The following is a 25,394-nucleotide window of genomic DNA, read 5'->3' as shown; positions in this document are numbered from 1 at the left end:
ATTTGTAATTAAATTTACATTAGCATGCGAATCGCTGAAATCGTTCGTGAAATTTTCGACGTCAGGCTAAAATGATGTCCGTCCCAGTTCGGAAAATTTTAATTAAGTCCACTTGTTCGTCGGTTTGTTCTCGATTATTATCGCAATTATTATTATGTATAACATTTTTGTTTTACAATACAAAAATTTCCGATAATAATGCGGAATGGAAAAGTGCCCCGAATGCTTGCAGCGTTTCCACGTTGAATGGCAAGGGAAATACTCTTGAAAAGGAATTTCTTTGATTTTGAATCGCCTGATTCCGCAATAAGTAGGTTTCCGATGACATTAATGAAATCGATGGCTCCTTTGCACCAAGGGCCTAAGGTTTCAAAGGCTAAACCTTTAAATACGTAATTTGCGAAATAATTAATCTATATTTGCTATTTTTGCGTTTGGAAGCCATTTCAGCGGCAAAACCTGAAAGTTCAGAAGTTTTCAAAACGTAACTGTCTGCAAGTGTATCTACAATAGTAACGTCCCAAACTGAAGGTTGACCTTTAATCCATGGTACTAAAGTCATCCCATCTGGGCGTTTTCCATCATCCCGAGACAGTTCGTTTGGTTCTAAAGTTGAATTAACATGAATAGAAGTCAAAGACCGGTTGATAATAGAATTAATTTCAGTGTGTCTGGAAAATCTACCACTGCTTTTTGAACAACTTAGACCGTGGATGCCAATTTCGTCAACTTTCGTATTGCATTTCCAAAAATGAGGTGTACAAAAATTACAACGCAATCTTAAACCAATACAAACTTGGAAGGAAGTGTTATCTAAAAGAGTACCAATATTAGGAGAAGGTATTACATGTAACCAAGATCCTGATTCTCTACATTGCAAAGCCTTAAAACGAGCCAAGTCTCTAGGTAAATTAAAGATTAAATCATTGGCAATTATTCGTTTGATATTGATATTATCCCAATTCTTCTGAAATTGTGGGATTGTTGGTCTTTCGTTCTCATTTTCTACATCCCAAACTGCTAAAGCTTCATCATAATGGTGAATAATAAGCTCATTATCCTTGGAATTTAATAATAGAGAAACAAGCTTTTCAACACCATGAATTGAAGATAGGAAAGCAAGGAGGGAAATATCGGAAATGCGACGAATTCCCAGTCCACCAAATCTAATCGGTAAAGTGGACTGACACCATTGTAAATCAGTTAAACGTAAATTACGTATTCTTTCTAAAGGAGACTTTAAAGAAGTATCAATTGAATTAACATAATTAGAAAATTTCCAAAATGGAGTTGTTCTTAATAAAAAATTAAATTTTGGTACGAAAAGACAGTTCTTGATTAAAATATAAGCCACGTGTCTGCTTCAGCTTTGTTTAAAAGATTTTCAACTGTAATTATAGTTTTTTCGACGGTATTTTCGAAACCTTGGTCAAAGATTGGAGAGCCTAAAAGAGATAACCTTCCTCGGTCACAAATTTTAATACCTGGTGCTAAATTTTGAAATTCCTTTATGACTTTTAAATCTGTGTCTCCAGGACAGCAAAAGATCTCGCATTTGCTAAAGTTTAATTCAAGACCAATTTTTCTGGATAAATTGATAATTTTCTTAAAGTCGGACAAAACTACTTCTGGGTAATCTGCTAAGGTTCCATCATCTAAATACCAAATATTCAGTTGAGAATCCAAAGATAAAATAATTGGTTGAATGGCAAGACTAAAAATCATAGGACCGCAAGGATCTCCTTGTTGGGGTCCAACAGAAGAAGAAATTAAATGATCACCGAAAAATAAAGTTGAAGGATTCCTATAGCGTTGATAAAGATAAGGGTAAAGAAGAATACAGTCCCGTTCGACTGAGTTTTCTTTTTTCTTTTTTATTTTATTTATACATATTAATATTAAAAATACTTCGCTTGGAAAAAAGAAGACCAAGTGATAAAATAGAAAATGAACATGTGAAAGTGAAAAACTTTTTATAGTATATTAAGTATAAAGAACGGTAATGACAATGTACGGATCGAAGACAATTGTTTGGAGGAGGAGCTTGCGACGACTCCAATATTGTCTGAGATCCGTACATTGTCATTAACGTTCGTCATGCTTATGAGATTTTTTGCGCGATTGAATATTTATTACAAAACATTCCTAACTAGAATGCAATGCGATACGACGCCCTTCACATCGTGTTGCCACAATGTCGATTTTTGTATCGCGTTTCTAAGGCAATCTGCAAACAACTACCGCCATTGCAGTTTTTGTGCGCAAATATCGCCAGTTGTGTTGAAAAACAAGCAGTAAAATGAGTGATATTAGTGATTCCGAAAACGAAGTGGATATTGTAGAAGAAACTTTGAATGTGGGGTGCGTCACAAATAAAGAATTTTTGAAACTAACGACCTCAACGTGTAATTATGAAGACAAGGAAAATTTGGGTATGAAAATTTTGATAATACTAATGTCGCGGCAAGTTCGCTAATATTATTTCATTACAGCGGCAAGGAATGCCGACCACAAGACCCGTGTGAGTTTCCAGAAAGTGCTAACATCTTGTCTTCAACTTCTGTCTACATAAATCAAGAATTTTCGAAACCAGCGAACTCAATATGTATTCAAGAAGACAAGGAAAATCCGGGGTATGAACATTTTGACAATTCTAATGTCACGGCAAGTCTGTTACTAAAATTATTTCATTGCAGCGGCAAGGTAGGCCGACTACAAGAGCCGTGCGAGTTTCCAGATAGTGCTAACATCTTGTCTTCAACTTCCGTCTACATAAATGAAGAATTTTCGAAACCAACGATCTCAATGTGTAATCAAGAAGACAAGGAAAACGCGGGGTATGAAAATTTTTACAATGCCAATGTCGCGGCAAGTTTGCTAATGCTATTTCGTTGCAGCAGCAAGGAAAGCTGACTACAAGAGCCGTGTGAGTTTCCAGAAAGTGCTAACATCTTGTCTTCAACTTCTGTCTACATAAATGAAGAATTATTTTCGAAACCAACAACCTCAATGTGTACCTAATCAAGAAGACAAGGAAAATGCGGGGTATGAAAATTTTGACAATGCCAATGTCGCGGCAAGTTTGATAATGCTTTTTCATTGCAGCGCCAAGGAAAGCCGACTACAAGAGCTTTATGAGTTGCCCGAAAGTGCCCCCACATCTTGGCTTCAACTTCTGTCTACATAAAAATTATTATAATAATCGATTAATTTTGAATAAACTTTACTTACCGTTCTAGAACACCAAAAATTACTTACCATCGAGTTTATCGTTAGCAACGAGTAAACAGAGCTTACCATCTTGGAAACAGACGTGGTAAACAACCAAATAGAGTACAATCGCGCAAAAAAATTCTAAACTGCCCTATATAGCGTTCTTTCGATTTTTCTGGTAACAATTCAGAGCTTAGTCCTTCTGCCACTAGTCGTAGAGCTTCTGGTGTCACATTTAACTGACTATATGACCTGGACATTTTTTTTCAGTCGATTAACACACCAAAGTCAAATTTTCAAGCACTTACAGTGAAAATTTAGCCTAATAAACACAGCAAATAATTTGTTTGGAAAACAACAAATGAGCGGTCACCGTCGTCAAGGAATTGATTCCACAGCATTCAATTCTTTATTGACGATGTCAAATTCTACAATAAAATTAGTTTTGACTTTGAAAGAATTTAGTATTTTGGTCAGCCGAAAAGTCTAATAGAAATGTCGTACGGAAGGTATTTTCCGGCGCTCCAACTAAACTAGTTGTGCCGGAAAATTCACCTCCCGTACTCTAATGAAAATAACTATTTGTGAACCTTCCTTTACCTTTAAGCCTTAAATGTTGTACCTGCCGGTTTCGGCATCTCGGCTGTAGCCCATAAAATTCAATTAAAATAGCTTCACGAAGCAATTAGAAGAGTACATCTCTGATTCCCAAACACCCCCTCGTACGGGATCGCTACCCCCGACTCTCCTGCATTTCAATAACGCATCCTCGCGTACGCGGCTCGCGAACGGTAAGTGTTAAATTTTAATTCACGGAGAACATTTACACCGAAATTGGTTTCCGTAATTTGAACAGATAAATGTTAATGTCTACCACACCATTACAATAGCACACTATGCCCGGGAAATGGGTTAGCGAGAGCGCAGAAATTTGATTTACCGGCTCTCTCGCCATATTCTCTGTGATATTGGAGAAGCGGCGGGGGCCGTGAGAGGGGCGACAGGCTTGAATTTTAATTAGTACTTAATATGGGGCGAGAACCGAACTCGTCGAAGGAACGAACTTGGCGGTGGTAAATTGGCTGGTGCGGCGAAATGGAGGATTTACGATGGCGACGAACCCTCAAGACCACACACATGTTTCGCCTAAGAACTCCGCCAATTGTGCCAACAAGTGGAGAAAGTTTATGCTAATTAATCATCCGGAGTCTCACCGCAGATAATTTATTATAATTTGGCCCTGATCGCGCCATACGCGACTTCACCACCGAAACCCCAACACGAAGGGGTTGATTTCCTCGACCTTCGATACAATAGACATCCTACATCCGCACAAAAATTAAACAAAAATATCTAAATCTGGGCCACCTGAGATCACCTTTTACTGCTGTTCCTGCAGATTATTCAGCAGACTGAAAATTTTTATTATCCACAGAATGTGGATCCAAAAGTTGTAGCTGAAAACTTTTTGAATCTCATATATTAAAAATAAGAGGAAGCTTAAAGGCCTCTATTGAATATTAAATTTTATCCATGACTTTGTTTAGGGTTTCCTTTATTATAGGATATGTAGATGGCTTCCGCGCTTAAACCTGTTCTCGATTATGGATTTCAAAAGAAACAGCTCTCTGGCTGTTCCAATACGAAATCCACCCAAAGCTACTCTGCCATTACCTTATCTGCTTTGACAATATACCTATTATTAAATTTCCATTAGATATTTTTTATTTCATAATTTGACATGGTCGTATCTACTATTTTTTGTACTATTGTAAGATTGTAAATCGTAGTTTTTTTTTAAATTAATTGTCAGATAAGTCAGTAAAAATATAAAACAAAAATTTTAAAAATAAAAATTATTCACTTAATTACGTAAAATATTATACCCATTATATACCCGCATTATTTTAAAAAGATATCGGGTGTTTTCGACTCTTCAGCGCCTACTTTGAGGATAAATTAAGTGAACACCCGATACTTTGAAGATAAATTAAGTGAACACCCGATACTTATACCTACATACTGAAATCGAAAAAAAATTGTTATTTTATAGTTGTACCTTGCATTTTCCAACGTTTCTTTTCTTCAATCTTTTATTATCAAATACATACCTGGAAAAACGTGAAAAAGATCGAAACAACTTATCACAAATCAGTGAAAAGTACAAACAAGAAAATTACTTAATGTTGAAAGTTGGTTTTGCCTTTTACCGCCGAGAATTATAATCAGTTTATAATGAGGTGGGTTAAGTTGAACGAAGCAACTACTGATCATTTTTTGTAACTTTCAACGAGCAGAAGATTTCTTCCCGAGAACTTTTCTGTTTTCAACAAACTTAAACTTTTGTGTGCTTTCGTTTACATCAGTACAGAATTAATTACGAATTAATTATATTTCCAAGATGATTTATTAATAATCACGTTCGACATCAAATGAGAATACAAAATAGATCAAAACATCGGACAAAAATCTGCGCGGATGCAGAAAATTTTTGGAATGAGTCAGTCAACCCATCTTCGTAATAAAATCTAAATAATAAATTTAAAAATTATACATTCTGAAGGAACACACTTTATATTTTAACAACTTTAATTTTTAATGTGCTCAAAGAAGGAGTACTGGGAACCAGACGAGCCGTTTCAGGTCTGCCTTCGTTTTCCATCAGAGAAAACCCCCGGGGAGTGACTCCTCCTGCGTGCCAAGAAGTTGATTTTTTTTCTAAGATTTTATGGCAGTTAATTTGAACGTTTGTCATTTTCACCTCGGTAAATTAAAAATTAAAACAATATCGTTTTAAAAGCGGGTTTTGAAACATGTAAAACGGTTTAATTAGGAACATCGAGATCTCGCAAACGTGCATAACATTAATTCCGAACGAAGGTGAACATAGCGAAACAAGCGCTGATTACTTTTCCTTCATTTCTGTTGGCATTGTGTGCAAGTAAAATCCTTTGAAAATAACTTTCATTGCGATTGTAGCGGCACATGTTTTGCCAGCGGGGAGCGAAATATGAGATTCCGGAATCCGTGCGCCCCTTCGAAAAGTAAATGTAAAAGATCGAAGAGGAAACTTTCGACGTCCGCTTTCTTCCGAGGCAGCTTTCTGCAATGAATTTGCAATCCAAATTGATATTTTAAATTTCAAATTCGAGCAAGCTGAAAACAGAACCGAAGAGAAAGCCGCTAATTGGTAGCCGGCGTTTATTCGATGGTCTCGTCTCTCTCGGAAGTTGCCTCAGCAATAAAACCTGATACAGTGTTGTTGGTTTGCGCTAGTGTCCATATCTGCATGAGGGGATGGATCCCTCATCGCGTTTTATTAACACTCAACTTAATGACACGTCGTAAAGCAAACTCGGTTCGATAGAGCGGAACTCGCCAAAACGACCAATAACTCTGTGAATCGCAACAGAAGACCCGGTCTGACTCGTGCATGGTCTCGCACGCCATTCTGTTGCCATCCACCCCAAACAAATGTGAAGAGGTACCTGAGTTCCCAAAGCACATAGAAGACACGAGTTGTCGGTGGCGGCGATGAGCGATACAGCGCGAAGAGGCGCTCCGGAATCGTTCCGGAGGAACGCTATGGAACACGCGTGGAGCAGCTGAAGGACTAGCAACAGGCGATATCGTGGCAGACGTCCTCGCAGGGAGGAGTCGCGGCGAGTTGACGTCACGCGCTCCGAAGGCGGTGCACTTCGGCGCAGTGTTGAGCGCTTGATGCCGTCGTCATGACGACGACGCCCGCCCGCGCGACAAGTCCGCGCGTGGTGTGCGTCGTCAGTGGTAACCTGGGAGAGAGCGTCCCGACGTGTTGGCCTTGGAACGAACGCACAGGTGGGAAAAAGGATGGTGCTCCGACGAGGACAAATCAACAACAAACCACCCGGGTCGACAAGTTTCGCGGTGCTGAGGTTTTTCGTTAGGTGGGAAGAGGGACCTCTGGACCTCCTGCTGGGACCTCCTGATTAACTCTTCAAATTATTGTTGCAGAGAGTGAAGCCGACCGGCAAAATGCCAAAAAATTATGACCGCCCGCCGCTCAAATCGTAATTCGACGAAGATCCAAAAAAAAAAAAAAAAATTACAAACATCACAATTATTCCAAGACGAAGCATACATTTGTTTAACCGAATACTTGAAAAATTCTATTTCTTCTAGAAACAAAGAACAAAAAATAAATTGGACTTCATACATTGGATACAGTTAGGTTTAGTAGTTCTGACAAAAACTGTTTTCTTTTTAAAATAAGTAGACACAGAATAATTTAAAACACCTGAGAGAAATGCGGTGCAAGCTGTCACCGTCTCGATTCGGTACTGTTGCAATTTATCAATTTAGGTAAATGTGTTCATGATTGATTGGTAAACATTTTATTACAAAATTTATTGTTGTCTTATTTCATTTTAATATAATTAATCAACTTAAGAATAAAAATACAAAAATTTCCGATAATAATGCGGAATCTGGAAAAGTGGCCCAAATGCTTGCAGCGTTTCCACGTTGAATGGCAAGGGAAATCCTCTCGAAAAGCAATTTCTTTGATTTTGAATCGCCTGATTCCGCGATAAATCGGTTTCCGATGACATTAATGAAATCGATGGTTTCTTTGCACCAAGGGCCTAAAGTTTCAAAGGCTAAACCTTTAAATACGTAATTTGACGAAATAATTGAACTATATTTGCTATGTTTGCGTTTGCAAGCCATTTCAGCGGCAAAACCTGAAACTTCAGAAGTTTTCAAAACGTAACTGTCTGCAAGTGTGTCTACAATAGTAACGTCCCAAACTAAAGGTTGCCCTTTAATCCATGGTACTAAAGTCATCCCATCTGGGCGTTTTCCATCATCCCGAGACAGTCCGTTTGGTTCTAAAGTTGAATTAACATGAATAGAAGTCAAAGACCGGTTGATAATAGAATTAATTTCAGTGTGTCTGGAAAATCTACCACTGCTTTTTGAACAACTGAGACCGTGGATGCCAATTTCGTCAACTTTCGCATTGCATTTGCAAAAATGAGGTGTACAAAGATTACAACCCAATCTTAAACCAATACAAACTTGGAAGGAAGTGTTATCTAAAAGAGTACCAATATTAGGAGAAGGTATTGCATGTAACCAAGATCCTGATTCTCTGCATTGCAAAGCCTTAAAACGAGCCAAGTCTCTAGGTGAATTAAAGATTAAGTCATTGGCAGTTATTCGTTTGATATTGATATTATCCCAATTCTTCTGAAATTGTGGGATTGTTGGTCTTTCGTTCTCATTTTCTACATCCCAGACTGCTAAAGCTTCATCATAATGGTGAATAATTAGCTCATTATCCTTTGAATTTAATAATAGAGAAACAAGCTTTTTAACACCATGAATTGAAGATAGGAAAGCAGGGAGGCAAATATCGGAAATGCAGCGAATTCCCAGTCCACCAAATCAACTCGGTAAAGTGGACTGACACCATTGTAAATCAGTTAAACGTAAATTAAGTATTCTTTCTTAGAAGACTTGAAAGAAGAATCAATTGAATTAACATAATTAGAAATTTTCCAAAATTGTGTTGTTCTTAATAAAAAATTAAATTTTGGTATGAAAAGACAGTTCTTGATTAAAGTATAAGCCACGTGTCTGCTAAGAAGTTCAGCTATGTTTAAAAGATTTTCAACTGTAATTGTAGTTTTTTCGACGGTGTTTTTGAAACCTTAGTCAAAGATTGGAGAGCCTAAAAGAGATAAACTTCCTCGGTCACAAATTTTAATACCCGGTGCTAAATTTTGAAATTCCTTTATTCATTATTTATTTATTCATTTTTAAACTACGAAATTTTTTTTGAAACAACAATATTGAAGAAAGAAATATTTTTTCTGTTATTAGATAATGTATCAGGTGTTCATTTAAATTTCACGTCAAAGATGGCGTTGAGGAGTCGATTGTGAACGCACCACGGATTACGGATCGCGGATCAGCTGTTTAAATCTAACCTCATTTTAGCGTTGTTATGTTTTTCACCCGGTACATACTTCACAAAGATCAATATCGACGATAACTTTCATTTTATCGATTCTACTCTGCTGCTGATGACGATTAGTCTAAAGCATTTAATATAATTGACCCTGTCATTATTCTAAAAAATTGTATAATTACATTTTAGTTATTTATTTGCTGAACAAGTAGGTACTCGTATATTTCATTACGAGCCACTGCCTTTTGAAAATTGAACTTGAAATTCTGCTGGCCATCGAAGAAGAGACAGACAGCTTTACAAAAATAAAAGCTACCACTTTGCAATTCTTCAATTATTAATTAAATTATAGAGTAGTGCAATATTTTATTAATCATTCCTGATGTATGATATTAGATTGATTTGTTAACTGAATTAAAAACAAAATGATACGTAAATTGTTAGATACATGCACGGATGGATCTACTGGATCTACATTTATTTAAAATATTTTTTTAACTCATTCACCTACATAATTATATTATTGTTTACTATTTATACATGTCTGAATAGAATTCAAAATTCAATTTTAAAAATAGATGATAATAAAAACAATTTTTAATCAAAATGGCTGTTATTAAAAAATGAGTAGGTACATTTTAACATGCCCATTTTATTTTATGCGAACTATTTGAAAATCATCTTTGCAACTGCCGCACATTTGTCAACGCTCAAGGAATTCATGGTCTAAGCTGTACTAAGAGCAAAGGAAGGCTGCCAAGGCATAGTGAACTTAATTCAATTATTCAAAGAGTTTTTTCATCAATTCATATCCCAGCTACACTTGAACCTACGAATCTTTCACGTGACGATGGTAAGAGACCAGATGGCGCCACGCTCACCCCTTGGTCAAAGGGCCAACGTCTCATTTGGGACGTAACTTGTGTCGATACACTTGCCAATTCATATCTTTCACAGACATCCGTAGAAGCTGGGGCAGCAGCAGAAATTGCTTGCCGAAAAAAACATGAAAAATATAAAATATTAAAGTCTGCGAATTTTATTTTCAAGGCACTTGCCTTCGAAACACTGGGTCCTTGGTGCGAAGAAACTAGAACTTTTATCAACACAATCGGCTCTAAGTTGGTTAAAGAAACTGGCAACGTCAGGGCAAAACAATTTCTTCGTCAAAGACTTTCTTTGGCCATTCAACGGGGCAATGCAACAAGCATTCGCGGCACCCTTCCTCATAGCCCATCATTGGATGAAATTTTTTTAATTTAATTTTTACTTTCCTTTAAAATTTTGTTCTTGTTTAAATTTTTATTTTTCATGTGTTATTATATTACAATCTATTTTGATTGAAATAAATACTTTTATTGTATTGATAGAATAGAAGAAAGTTATGAGTAATAATGAAAACTAGTTCATTTGATTTTTTCATTATGTATTTTAAATCATCGACGTTTTTTAAGCTTTTAAAATAAAAAAAAAATAGGTCCCTGAGTATTTCAGTTAAGATCTATTCAAAAACTTTTCTATTGTTTATAAGTTTTCAGTATTATTGTACTATTGCGATCATTAAATTTTGGACATCATTTTTCTGTAATATAAAAAAAATTACTCTAAATCATGCTTTATTGAAATTGTCACACATGAATGATGAAATTGTTGTCAAATTTATCTACAATTTGCCAATATGAGCGATGACAAAATATTAAGTTAATGGTTATTTTTATTTGTTATTAATTAAAACCTCATTCTATTCCATTTGTCTGATTTTTAAAACTTCTTGAATGTTTTGTCGGTAAATCTGACATTCACATTTTCAAAATTGACACAATCAAAATTAAGGTTATTAACACATAAAGGTCGTTTTAGAATGTATGACAGCACGATGATACTAGTGTCCAAAATTTATTGATCGCGACTGTACAATCTTATTTTAATTTAACACATGAGGTCACCTCAAGAAACTGTTGGAATTCAATACATATATAAAAAGTAACCTTTTCTTTGAGGTGCAAATTACGTTCAGAAGTTTACCCCAAGCAATTTCACGTTTTTTCGTCAATTGAAATCTAAATAACAGGTTAAAAATTTAGGTAAGGTAAGTCAAAATTAAGACAAGCTTTAGTTATTAATATTCAGAAAATATTTTAAAAACAGATTAAAAAAACTTTCAGTACAACATACTTATTTGGCGCCCTCTATCGACAAACTCGCGAAACATTACACTTTGCTCACTAGTGAGAAAATATTTTTTCCTCACTAGTGATTCAATTGCCATCTTTGCTCACTATTTCCAGTGATCATGGAAAAAATATATTTTTTCTACAATCGATGTAGAAAGTAGGTCTTTGCGCTTGCATTTGACAACGCAAAGTTGACGTTTTCCGAGGACTGTCACTTTGTCGCTGACGCGCGAAAAAATGTACAAAACGCTCGCTCTTCGAATTTTTTGTTAAAATGAGATGTCCAGTGATTATTGTAACTAGTGACAACGAATAAACAGAAAGAATTGTTGTGTCAGTTTGTGTCGGTGTTCTTTGTGTTTTTACAAAAAACATTGCTCAAAAGCGTGTAGAAGGAAGGGAGGAAGCGTTTTCGTGTACACCTCCCGAAATTGTAAGTGCAGCAAAAGAACCAGAATGCACACTTCCAGAGCATGGATTTCTTTTCAAAAACCGTAATTATTGTACTTTTAATGTCAATATTGTGAATAATTAGTTTCTGATTTTAAGAAGGTATTACATTGATTTGGTCCAAATAAAATAATATGTTGTAGTCATAGTTGCGATTGTAGGAAAAATCCTGTGTGTTGCGAGCGCAAATGTACATTGTCGATTTCGAGAAAAAGCCGCGCTCCTGCGTCGCGCGGCAACAATCTCTCAATCGACAATGTATTACTTTGCGCTCTTAATACACAAATAGCTATTTCATTTTTCAGTTAATTTAATTATTTACATGTAAGTTGTTATAATGAACTGTATTTAAACTTATTATAACTTTACAGTTTCTTTGTTGTAATATTTTGTTGTATACATTTTTTTATATTTGAGTTATTCCCTTGGTAATAAATTACTATCAATTCTTAAAATAATACATGGGATAATTAGGTATCTCATAGGGAAATATGATTATTTACATATGTTTAAGATATATGTATTAACTAGACATGTTAATTTCCAAAATGAATAAAATTTAGTCGTCTTGCGGTCAATAGTGAAAACCGTAAAATCGAGTGCATACTTCTAAGTTTTGCATAATAAGTTGTGCGAGACGTTAATTTGAATTTAATATAGCTAATATAGTGTATTTAAAAAATTCCTTCAGAAATAGAACTCAACTGAAACGCATCTGATTAGAAGCTAATTGATAAGCAGTTATTACTGACAATACATTTCCCCAGTAATTTGCTTACTATAGCAGAAACACAACAGAAACTTTCTGAAAGAACAAAAATTGCTCGTTAGTCGTCGATTTTAATAAACGATCCGAATAATAAAGGTAGCGCGCGTGTAATAAAGTCGGTCCCTTTTCGATAAACGATATGTTGCGGAGGGTGGACGCTGACACTCGTTTTGTAAAATTAAATGCGAGTTTCCTTGTTAGTTTCTAATTAGAGAGATTCATTATAAACGGTTGTCATGGTATCGCCGACAGAAGTTTTCCACATGACTGCCATTTCCAGCGTATTGGAACCATCAATAGAGAATGCTCAAGTCGCAGTAATGAGCCAGTTATCCTACAGTTCGTTTCCACGGTGACCGTTCAGACTACGTCGTGACTCCAGAGATGTTTTCCAGGTGTTTCCCAACCCACTGCATTATGAAAATGTGTCGACAATTAAGTTTACAATTAAGCTTCAGACGGATAAAGCTGCGTCGAGATCGAGATACAAACGGTACTTTGTGTAATTAGCTTAAGACCACTTGACACGAAATCATCACGGTCGTGATTTTCCGTTTGGTTTTTCTTTCAAAACACGTGGCGTAATTGGTTGGATAAGTTTGCAAACTTAATTACTTCGGAAGCTGTCCACCGACCAACTTAATCTGAAGCATGTTCAGATTTTCCTTTCGATTTTCCGTTTTGCACTTCGTTGGGCAAAAAACAAAAGTACGTAAAAAAAATTGGGCTCGAATTAACTTTTTGTTTGGTAGAACTTTTTTTATTGGTTGTACGTGGAAAGTAGGTATTTGACGACATTCTATTGTTCGACATTCGACATTCAATTGTTTTAACTTGACACGGCATTAAAAAAAAAATTAGGTTATGTCGGATATGTTTGAATCCTTTGATGGTAAACGTCAAATTCGCCTGTCAACTCTGTTAAAGCTGACAACCGGAAATGCGTTTACATTACAGTGGTACCAAAATCATTCAAATTTTCATTGTTACCAACAGATTCTTGATCACGTTGTACTTTTTAGTGGACATTTTTTCTTGGTGCTAATGTACCGTGCCTTCAAATAAATTCGGAATTAGAGTAGTCTTTGATTTTATTATGAAGTTGGTAACATGGACTTTTGAAAGGCACAGCAGTGACCTTGGACAGCACAATACACGTGTTTAAACGTCTTTTACCAACATTTTTTGGACAAAATATATAAATCACAGCCTACTCTAATTCCGAATTTATTTGAAGGCACGATATTGCATGACGAGATACTTTAAACTATTGCGTATCTAGTAAGTGTTGACTTTCCTCGAAATATTAAAATATGTGGATTTTATTCTGCGGCGTTTATTTTGTTCTGTGTTTCGTGTTATAATTTTTGTTCGTGAAAGGTCCAAAATAAAAAAAAAGGAGTGAAAACATGGCACAAACAGCTTCAAATATTTATTTACAATGTAGAAGAAAATTCTTCCCTTTTAGATTAATTAAAAAATTCCATCCGCAAAGGTGGATAATTATATTAATGGTGGAATGCGAGTTCTATTACACGTGATAACACTCCAAGGACAGCCTGGTTTATCATTTACCATCAGGATGTCTTGAAGATTTCTTTTGCACCAGGATAAAAAACATTTATAATTATTTCTGTAAGTGATGCAACCCACAATACATTTTCAAAGTTAATGTGGATATTATTTTTTGATTTAATAAACATAAAATATACATATGTAGTTGGTTAACGACAGTCGCTTGCTTAAGCTCATGGATTCATAATTTCAATAACAATACGATATTTAAAATAGCCACGTTAACTTTGTAAATGTAGTGTGGGTTGCATTTTCACTTCCGCCGGACTCATTATCACCGTGAAACACCCTGTATAGGTATTCACTTTTATTCTTTTTAACATTTTGTCTGGTTTTTCAAGAGTATTTTTAATTTTCTTGTTCACACATTACTTTTATAGTTAGGTAAATTGATTGACTGTGCTTTTACAACGTATTAATATAATGAATTTGTAATTTTTCCAAGGATGTCTTTTGCTTTGTAGTTCGTGCGATTGCGTATAAAATTTAATGTGCACCTCGGCCAAAAAGTGCTTTGTCCTCGGCTGCGCCTCAGCCAGAAAACCCAGACTCGGACGAAAAAGACGCACTTTTTGGCCTTGATACACAAATAACTATTTTAATCCGTGTTATGCTCTAGCGGATCAAAAAGCACCATTACAGTATGTACCTACAGCCAGTCAAGTGGAGTTTACTGGAGTTATTTACTTTCCATAAAAACTGTACGTGTACAATCAGGTTCCCACAAAATCAAATTGCAGCAATCAAACAAATGAGGAATTGTTTTATTTAGGGCTTGAGACAACAATGTGTCTATCATTCGACTTTTCCACTTTAACCTATTTAAAATGGTAATGTCTGTCTAAATATTTACCCCGCACGACGTAAATTGACATTTTCTTGTTAAAGCGAGTAAGTGACTATAATTATGATAATATTTGCTTTTCAACTTGCACGCTCAAGCTTTCAAAAACCGAATTTACCAGTCGGTAGGAAAAAAACAAGCGACGATAGATTTTGTTCATCAGTTTGTGCCATTGCAAAAGAAAAAAACGAAAGAGACTATGGATTAAATCCGCGTTCGCGAGCCCGGGGCTCTTGGATGTTGCTTCGGTTCCCAAAACGCACACAACGCATGTTTGCCAACCGACGAATGCCGAACTGGATCTATGAATATTTTGTGAATAACGTTTAATTATGCTTTTTAATAAGGATCTGTAAACATTGATTGGTATTTATTCAATTCAACATTCGTACGCCTATCACCGAGTCTACTCGTATATCAAAGCACTGTTTGCGCTCCCCGTATTTATTCAATAACGATGATTTCCCATAATTCCTATCACTCTAATTAATATTCATAATAAGAGGATTACGCGATTAAGATCGAGGGTACCTAAGCGTTGTTCTTCACATCAGGACGACGCCAAATTACGCTGCTAATTATGATAATGACGTCCGTACCTTGCCGGCTGATGAATTTTCAAATTAATAAGGGGAATATTAAGTGACTTTTTTCTGGTAAATTTATAAACGCCTCCGAGACGAGGAGGGATGAAGCCGCACGTTCAACTTGGATGCGATTCAAATACATATATGTAAGTTGATAAGGTGGATTAAGTTTAAAGCCACCTGCATTAAATCCACGGACTACGTAAGATGATTACGAAAGTTTGCTCGTTCGTCACTATCGAGAGGGGACCTGCTGTACCCATCCGGTAGTCTTTATAGCTTTGTTTACTTCAACCCGTATGCAAGTTTATACAACACTCGATCCTCGTCAGCACACACTTAACCAACATGGCCACCGGCGGTTTATTCAGCGAATTTTCTGCTAAACTAACTAGCGCCGTACGAAAAAATTTTAAACAGGATGCAGAAACGACTGAAAAAATATAAATAAAAATAAAACGAATTTTGTAAACAGCAAGTAATAATGATAACAAAAAAAAGAGTGTGTGCTTAAGACCGTGAAAACTTCTATGACGATCGTTATTGTGTGCGATCGAAAATAAAAAAAATCGAGATGGCCATGATTAATACACTTCAGTTGGCAGCACGTAACAATTTAATTCAAATGTCATTACAATGGTAATTGTCATTATTAATTATTGACTATTAAAATTTGCTATTACAATATGTTCACTTTAGAGCAACAAATTTTCATTGTCCAGTGTTTCTTCAGCAATAGAGAAAGGCTTGGTCCTATTCGACACCTCGAATTTTTGAGGAATTTCAACAAAAGTTTCCGGATTTTCAAGGCACTTAACCAACAACTTGCCCAGAAAGTCTACAAATGCGTAAACATGATTTTGGAAACAGGTAGTGTTCTGCGCAAAAAAGGCAGTAGACGGCCGACAAAAAGATCAGCTGAAAATATTGAAGATGGTGAACAAAGAATTATTGCAGAGATTAACCCAAGAAACTAACCTATCCTTGGGTACAGTTCAGCTTATCCTTTTAAAAAAGATTTACACTTTTTTCTCTATCGTGTGTCTGTTGTGCACGAAATGACCCCTTGACAATAAGAGCCCCCACAACCGACAACAACCTCTCTGGATAATATTGATTGATCGATGATCGTTGGATCTTGGATCGATTTATAAACAAGCGGCGTGCGCGTGCTCCGTGCTCACCGTTGACGTTAAATAAAAGTGCGGGAGTTTTAAATCTCATTGTTTCATTGCACTAGCTGAGGAAATTCTTTTACAACCGACAGGTCACACAAAATTCTTTATCAAAATCAAGATTTCAACATTCTCAAAATCACTAACCTAACTTTTAAGACTGACATCTCACCAATTGCCAACTGAAATGTTTGGTCAGCGCCTACTCTAATTTTTTTTTTCGATCTCTCGGCGGTACTTGGAGGAATCAGGAGCAAGGTATAAATAATTAATATTATTTAAATCCAATGCTGTTTTTAAATAAATACCAAAAATCTGTATTTTCAAAATTGGAGTATGTCAGGGCAATTTAGATTACAAAGGTGAAAGAACAACTCTTTGGAAGAATTCTGTAGTAAACCCTGTTTGCAAATATGTTTGTTTCTTGATGTATATCAATTCATTGTTCGGTTAACCCTATTGTGCTATTTTGTTGTATATTTTGGCTAGTGTTGTAGTTTAATGCCTTCTGCCTTTTCATCTCTTATAAAATATTTTTCTGAACTTCATGTTTCTTGCTATCCAATTAGTTTTTTTCTGAAAATGTTTGTATCAATCAATGCTATTAATTGAAAGGTCTGATTGCCTTGAGCGATCCCCAGGTATTTTTGGCGTTTCTCTTACTCCCAAATGACCATTTTCTTCATTTCTATTGAGAATTGCATGAGGTGATTTTGAGGTTTTGGCACTGAATGATCTGTACCTGGACATAACCCCACTTTTCAACAGACGTGATCACAGCATGAGACAGACGTTTTTAGTTTCTCCCACTATAAATATTAATTTCCGTTATTAATATTGATAAATACATTGAGATCATTGCTTTACCATCATTGTCAAGTTTTGACATTTTCACATCAGGTTCACACCACACCAGATGGTCAACATCGGGAGCAAAAATTAAAATTCCACAATTATTGCTGTCTTCTCAGCATTCAGTCTCGGTTACCTTAACCTCACTTATATTAAATACTAACATTGACAAATATGAATTTAATGCTCAGTGCGCAAGCGCTAGGGCTCGTTCACAATCAACAATTCACAACAATTAAATTTTACCATTTTATAGGTCTCCGTTATTCTGAAGTTACAGAACAGCAAATTTGTCTCCAAGATTTAAAGGCCTGTTAAAATCCGATCTTTTAACGTACCTGTTACTTTTAACGTTCTCGATACAGAATAGCCCCTAATAAACATCAAAAGTCTTTTTTTCTCAATAGAAACTGCCAATACGTCCGCTTTTAGAGCTAAACAGACTAGCAAAATTTGTGAGGTTAGGTTTCAATGTTTAAATTTTATTTTCTTGACGATGGTTTATTATTTTGAACAGAAGCGAGAGCAGACCATCATTTATACCCTGTATTATGATAATTTGTCCATTTTCCGCTTCACATTTTGCTACACAAATTTTTCCAATAGATGAATTGTTGAAGCCATTTAATTGAGAATTATTTGCTAAATCCCAGATTCAATCTGTGAACTCACAATATTTGTCGTGTCTTTATATATGACTACTCCTGCAGCTCTGCACTGAGGTCACTTACATTTATCAACACAATGAAAACACAATCCAAAGTTTTGAAGTGACTCCCGAAATTGTAGCTTGCCGCGAACGTATCGTGTCGTGCTGCGAACGTATCGTGTCGTGCTGCGAACGATTTTACCGTGTCGCATGAAACTAATTTACTGCCCGGGAATAAAAAGCATGTGGTGGGCCTAAAGAAGTTTTCACTTCAAAAAGAAAAACAAGAAAACCTCAGAAATGTTATAGCCGGGAGTGGCGCCGACGTATTCTGTACCAGGTCAGAGAGACGTGTGCTTCCTTCCGTGGCAGAATAAATCATCGTCACCCTGTCGATATGTGCTCGAACTCGATACCGTTACGAAATTATGTTGAAGTTGTAACGTGAAACTTGATGAGTCAAATTGGAACATCGTCTTCGGAAATAATTTCTCAAGATAAACTTGCACACACCGGAAACACCGTACCTATAGGCGGTTTGCTCTGAGCGGTGTTTTCAAAATTTATAAACTCGTCTGAAAATAATAATTATTGAAGTCCACTCATTTACTGTGCTTGTAACAATGACACAAAATTAGATTGTAATTAATGACACTTTAGAGCGAGTCGAAGAACATTGCGGAGATGTAATGAAACTTAACGAGAATTTTAAGTGGCAATAAAGTTGCTGAAATTAAACGAAACATCTAAACTAAATTGGAAAATAATTGCTTACTTATGATTTGTCGTGTTAACCCAACGTAAAACGTAAGAAATTTGAATGGTCGAGTATTCTGCGATAGGTGCGCCGCAAAATATGAACAAACATTTTAATTAAGAATATAATTTTTTCGGTGATCGGGACAGATGATGGAATGGCACGCGGTGAAAGGGAATGGAATGTATTGATTGCGACACGAAATAAGGGAGAGGGTGCGAATCCGGGGTCAGGTGAGACATTCTTGTTCCCTTGTAACACTGTCGCTCACGTCTCTTGGCGGCGACGGGGATTCGAACCAACACTACCACCACCACCCCCTCAACATTCTGCACCATTGTCACCCTATCCCGGCAGGTATGTAACACCTCGCAAAGCCTCCTAATGAGGCGTTGCTCTAAATAAGAACATAATGCGGCATCAGTTATACTTTAATGTTGCGTGTATCATGTTTGTAGCGGTAAAATGTGACACAATGCGGTCTAAGCCTCTCGAATGGCTCCTGTTGAATGCCTAATGTTTATGTGTCGATTCTTTTGTCAGGTGATACATTTCGACGTTGCCGGTGATAATTGGAACAGCTCCGAGCGGTCGTGGTGCCTTTGTACACAGAAAAATAACACTCACAATGGCCGGAAAACACTGAAGAGACTTTGAAGCAGTACGTTTTTGAGAAACGGTCTCCTTGTTTTGGCTTCTCTTTTGAGCAAACGATGAAAGAAAAATAGTATAATATACAGGGTGTTATTGAAAGTTGTACAGATATTTTAACCACGAGCTACTGGCTTGATGTAGAACTCGTAGGTAAAATTTCGGCACATTTTAAAAATACACCCTGTATATCATGTTTTATAAAATGTACGCCAATGCGAAGTAACCTATAGGAAATATGCTTTAAAACAAGGAAACCGCATTGGTGTACGTTTTATAAAATATGATATACAGGGTGTATTTTCAAAATGTGCCGAAATTTTACCTTCGAGGTTGTTTGACAACGTAGGAGACTAAAAGCAATTAAAAAAAAATTTAGCTCCAAAAATAAATGTAATTTTATTTTTTGACATATAATTTTTTAGATATTTTTTCCGAGTTCTACATGAAGCCAGTAGCTCGTGGTTAAAATATCTGCACAACTTTCAAAATCACCCTGTATATCATTAAGAGTATAAGTGTCCCTTTTTGTGCCGAAACGCAGTTGAGGTCGACAATTGGGCGAAGCTCAGAAAAAAAAAGACAGTTTACATCATGTTGGGATGCGCAATGGGATCGACATTGAATCGGATAATTTAATATGTGGTTACTTTCGATGGAGCGAAGTACACTTTGAATCCCCATTAATTAAACCGGACATAATAAAACAGTTGAGTAAATACGAGATTGTGAATAGGCGAAGTTGCAAACACACATTAGCAACAAATTAATGCTCACGTTTCAGTATATATTGATTTCAGGGTCTAGTAAATTAAATGGTCGTTTAATTAGTACTAAAATTTAATTTGCAATCTGTTCTGCATGCCTTTTCATTAATTTTTGTTCGGAATTAATACAGGCAAACGCTAATAAAAAGCAATGGCTTGTTATGAGATGAACTGCAATTTATTCGCATGCCTGAATGCTGGATTGTTGGAAACTCTAAATAATCTAGTCCCGGAATAAAACCGCGTTCAACACCGATTCGCGGAATTCAACACGACCCTACAAGAAAAATTGATATTTAAAAAGACTCAATTGCGAATTTTACTTTTCCCGTTGACGCCTGGAAATTCTGCTTCGGCTTTTATATTTGACGGTATTGTTGTTTTTCGTCGGACGAGAGAGAGGTCGCGACGTGGGGAGACGAAAATAATTACTTGAAAGTATTTTCCGCTTTCCATTTTTTCTAAATTGAAAATATATCGAAAGCACGAAAGTAAAATGTTTTTAAAAGGGCCGAATACATCGAAGACATGGTTCTCTAATGAAATTTCTGTCAATCAAATTGTTCTCGAACGAAATGACATTGCGGGACTGGCAGATTTATGTTTCCTCCGACCGCACCACGGTCGCGAGTTCGATCTGTTTTCTGCCCCCACAAAATACATAAAAAATAAATCGTGTCTATCATCGATGAACTAATAATGGAAGCAATTACTAGATAAATGTAGGATTTGCGGAACTGAAGGGGAAACAATTGAACACATCATTTCTTCTTGCACCGTTTTGGTTCAAAGTGAATATAAGAAACGTCATGATCATGATTTATTCGCTAAAATTATACACATGAATTTAGCTGTTAAATTCAATTTATTAAAGAATACACAACCACATTATAGTTATACACCAGAAAGTTGTTTGGAAAATAATAATTATTAATAATTAATTAAATTAATATGTACTCCGGCAAAATTGCCGTGCCGCCGGGTGGAGGTGGGATAGTTGTTAATACAGAGTATCTCATGAGTGATAATGTGCCCGACGGAATTAAAAATGCAACCCACAATACATTGTCGAATTTCCGAAAAAAGTTGGCTACTGAAATTAAAATATCCAGCTTTTTTCGGAAATAGCTAAACACAAACAAGAGATTATTTAATATTTAATGCATAAAAAAATTACCTCTGTATCATTTTCGATGTTTGTAATGTCACTTTTAACGCGTTCATTATGCTAAATTCTTGAAGTACGCACTCACTTCACAAAAAATCAATAAAAAATCGCAACGGAACAGGTCAAAACACGAACACGATCAAAACTAATTACTTTTATAACCAGAGAAACGCAAAACCAAGCTCTAAAGATGAAAAATCGCAAATCTAAATGCTTAAACCAGTTGACAGCACTGACAATTTCCAGTTTGAAATGTCATATAATTTATTTTTCGCGTGGGTTTCATAACAACCAATGAGAATCAGTGGCGCGAATGTTTCAAAATATTACCAACACAATCTGGAATCTATGATACTTTGTTCATATTTTAATATTGTGGTTTGGGGATTTTGTTATCTAAGGATATTTAAAAAACGGCATTCTATTCAATTATTTTGAATATTTATCTGGTCGACTTGTCGGAACAGACGTCAAAAGTGACAGCTATTTTTCAAGTAACCAAAACTGGGATAATTTCGCCAAAGGCAGGCGAAAAAATGTATCGAGTCTTCACCAGGGAACGCAAGAAGTTTCTTCTTCCGGAAATTAATGAAATATTGTTTGTTATGACTGAAAATTTCCAGAGCAATTGTAACCTAGAGGGGTATGGGAAATTGACGGGAGGGGTACGATTAATTGAATCTTTGTTGATGCAAGGTAAAATGGCGACGTAGCGTCAAGTGAGTAATATTACTACCTTAAAAATCTTAGTAAAAAGTGAAATATGCAGGGCCTGTGAAGTGAATCGGAATCACAAGAAATTTGTCCTGATTCCTGTGCATACACTCTGCATCTGCAACGTATTAACGCAGCTACACGAGCGGGACGCGTCATCGTCGAAATGAAAGACAAGACTTTTAGGAACATTCTTGACATTGCAAAAAGCTGGAATTCAGGTTGGTTTTGAACAACAGATCAAGCACAGTGGCAGTTCTGAAAGAATTTAACTGCTAAATTTATGTGTATAATTTTTGCGAATATATCATGACGTTATAATATACGGGGTCATTATAAATGTTTGTCACAACTAGTGGGCGCTGCGGCGCACCTAAAGCATAGCGCACAACCACCTACGATGGGACAATAATTTATAATGACCCTGTATAAACGATTATAAGAAACGTCATGATATATTCGCTAAAATTATACACATGAATTTAACTGTTAAATTCAATTTATTAAAGAATACACAACCACATTATAGTTATACACCAGAAGGTTATTTGGAAAATGATAATTACAAATTATATTTTGATCAAACAGTTTCAACTGACATTCATATTAAGCATAACAGACCAGACATTATTATTTTAAATAAACAACAAAAGCAAGCATATCTTTTAGATATAGCTGTTCCAAATTCACATAATATAACATAGAGATATAACACAAAAATTAATAAATATTTAGAGCTCTCCGTTGCTATGAGAAATCTTTGGTGTTTAGAAAAAATTTCGATTTTACCACTTATAATTTCAGCAACGGGAATAGTACCGCAATCTCTTTTTAAAAATTTAAAAATTCTGGATTTAGGGAACACATTGGTAGTTGAAATTCAAAAAGGTATATTATTATACTCATGTCATATCGTGAGGAAGTTCCTTAACATTGACACAGAACATAATAAAACACAACAAAGTCAAAATGTGGAGGCGAGACGCCGGTAATTATGTTGATAAGCACTGCACTATTACTTGATAGTAATATCCGTAATAGTGTATGTACTCCGGCAAAATTCTTTCAAAAACAATATCTGCATCAAAGGCGCTGCTGCTCGCCCAACTGCGTTTCGGTCATCAATCTCTGGGCTTAGCACAAAAAGATATACTTCTACTCTTAATGATATAATAAAGTAATATGCAATTCCGTGACTCTGTGAAGAGTGATAAAAAAGGTTGTCAGAGAGATTACGCTGAAAACATTCAAATCGCAGAGCTAAATACAGAAACCTTTCGAGTGAATTAATTTTTTTGTGACGACCTCGATCGAAGACCGACCACGGGGGCTCGATTATTGCAGTCCTGGTGCACAAACGGAACTTGTCCGTTATCCGTGTAACGGTTTCGAGCTCAGGGCGAAGAGAGCGAGTCGGCACAAGCCGCAAAAGTACGTTCGGAGGCAAAACATGTGACCTGAGGCCAGAACCGAGAATATCCCGACTCTTTTATTCGTCGGGAGCGTGCGGCCCTAAAGCAACCCGAATTCAGTCAACAATGGAACAATTCCCGCTCCCGAATATGTTCGCCTCGTCCCCTCGTGCGGTCGGGATGTTTTAAAACGGCGAGCCGCCACTCCAGAGAATGAACGGACTCTTGCAGTGCCGCCGCTGCTGCTGTCTGTTCCTGCCAGTTCATTTAACTTTTTTCGATAAAACTTTACGATCCGAACGTTAACTTTGCTAAGATAACGATGTGTGTACTTAAAAGTAGCGCGCATCTCGCGACGAATTGGGCCCAAATATCGACGTCGTTAATATAATAAATGCGATCGTAAAAAAGAAGGATGTGAAATCGTGCAGAAGTTATCGCCGGGTTTTAGATGGGGGAGTAATTCGTCTTTGATATCGCACCGGCAATGTTGCAGAAAATTAGGATGTTACAACATGCAGGTCATTATTTCTTGATTGAACTGGAAAATTATTTTTTAAATTATTTCCCGGCGCCTCCGCCAAAAACTCTGAGAAGGCGCTTAAAACCGTAATTTGTTTTGCTTTTTTCAAGTGTCATTCGTGTCAAACGGCGGGAAATTCAAACTTTACACTGTTCCAAGTGGTTTACTTTTTTAACGCCTACTACTCAGCCCAGGTTTTTATTTGAACGCATGATATGAAAAATAATTTACATTGATTATTTAGTACACTTTAAAAATTCGTCGACTGGATTGTACTTGGTACAATGATGTGAATGTAGAGATCTGAAGACTGTTAAAAGGAGGTGTATCTGCACGAGTCGTTTGTAAATTACAAATGCCAATATGTTTTCGTATGAAATAAAGTAATCACAAAAACCCACAAAGCTTTTAATGCAATACAACAAATTTAATGGCTGTAATGGTAACAGAATTGGGTAGTGCTCTCCGATAAAATTGCAAAAACAAAAACATCAGCATTTGAACCGAAAATTATCCGCTTGTGCAAAAACAAATTTCGTTTGATTCGCATTAATTTAATGCGAAATAACAATACATGATTATTATTTAATTTCGGGTTTTAAAATGCTCGCAAATGAATTTTATTCGGCAATACGAGAGCACGTAGCGTTCAAAATTCACCGCAAAAGAGCCATTTATGTGATAATGATGGAAATAAAGAATATTGGTCGTAAAGTTTCATTGACCGCCCATAAAAATACATAAAGGGTCAGTGAAAACCAATAGAAAGAGAAGCTATGAATACGTAAAATCATCTTCACGAAAACTTACGAATTGTTAAAGTAGGTACTTGCGATTATGGAAGGCAGTGGTGGTTCGTGAAGTTCCACTTTGTAACAATTTGCAAAAATAGAAATCGATAATCTAAGAAGAAGAATACAATTTCCTTCGGCTTTGCTAGGTATCAAACACGCAGACGATGTGTTTTGGCACTAATGAGCGCAGTTGACAGATATTTCTTGTAAGGTATGTCAAGTATGAATGAAATGCTATATCGAGCGTGGGTAAAGTTGTTTGCGCGAGCTCCTCCAGATCATTTGCAATAAAACTTCGTTGCTCATGCAGAAGCTCTTCGTTGCGACATAACAAGGTAAATTCAACCATCTCGAAATGTTCATAAGA

The 25,394-nt window shown here is 36.2% G+C and overlaps 1 protein-coding gene and 1 long non-coding RNA gene across 17 annotated transcripts in view; one reads left to right on the top strand and one right to left on the bottom strand.

Annotated features, from left to right (window-relative positions):
• bru3 (bruno 3) overlaps window positions 1–25,394 on the bottom strand; it is a 379,483-nt gene that overhangs the window by 148,796 nt on the left and 205,293 nt on the right. Inside the window, exon 1 of one of the 15 annotated variants that reach the window (XM_069055423.1) lies at window positions 6,702–6,964. The exons of 12 other annotated variants lie outside the window; for them this stretch is intronic. The gene's annotated coding sequence lies outside the window, so the exon portion shown is untranslated. Of the gene's footprint in view, window positions 1–6,701; window positions 6,965–25,394 lie in introns of those variants that run through there. 2 more of the 15 variants (XM_069055410.1, XM_069055417.1) reach the window with 2 other exon arrangements.
• LOC138137438 (uncharacterized) lies at window positions 1,977–3,348 on the top strand. 2 transcript variants are annotated; one of them, XR_011161735.1, is made up of 5 exons: window positions 1,977–2,432; window positions 2,493–2,633; window positions 2,697–2,837; window positions 2,901–3,045; window positions 3,106–3,348. It is a non-coding gene; the product is annotated as an uncharacterized lncRNA (long non-coding RNA). The 2 variants fall into 2 exon arrangements; XR_011161734.1 differs by having other exon boundaries at window positions 1,977–2,633.

The sequence above is a fragment of the Tenebrio molitor genome, chromosome 8, assembly GCF_963966145.1.
Source record: "Tenebrio molitor chromosome 8, icTenMoli1.1, whole genome shotgun sequence".
Taxonomy (NCBI): Eukaryota; Metazoa; Arthropoda; class Insecta; order Coleoptera; family Tenebrionidae; genus Tenebrio; species Tenebrio molitor.
This window is presented reverse-complemented; position numbering and strand designations above follow the sequence as displayed.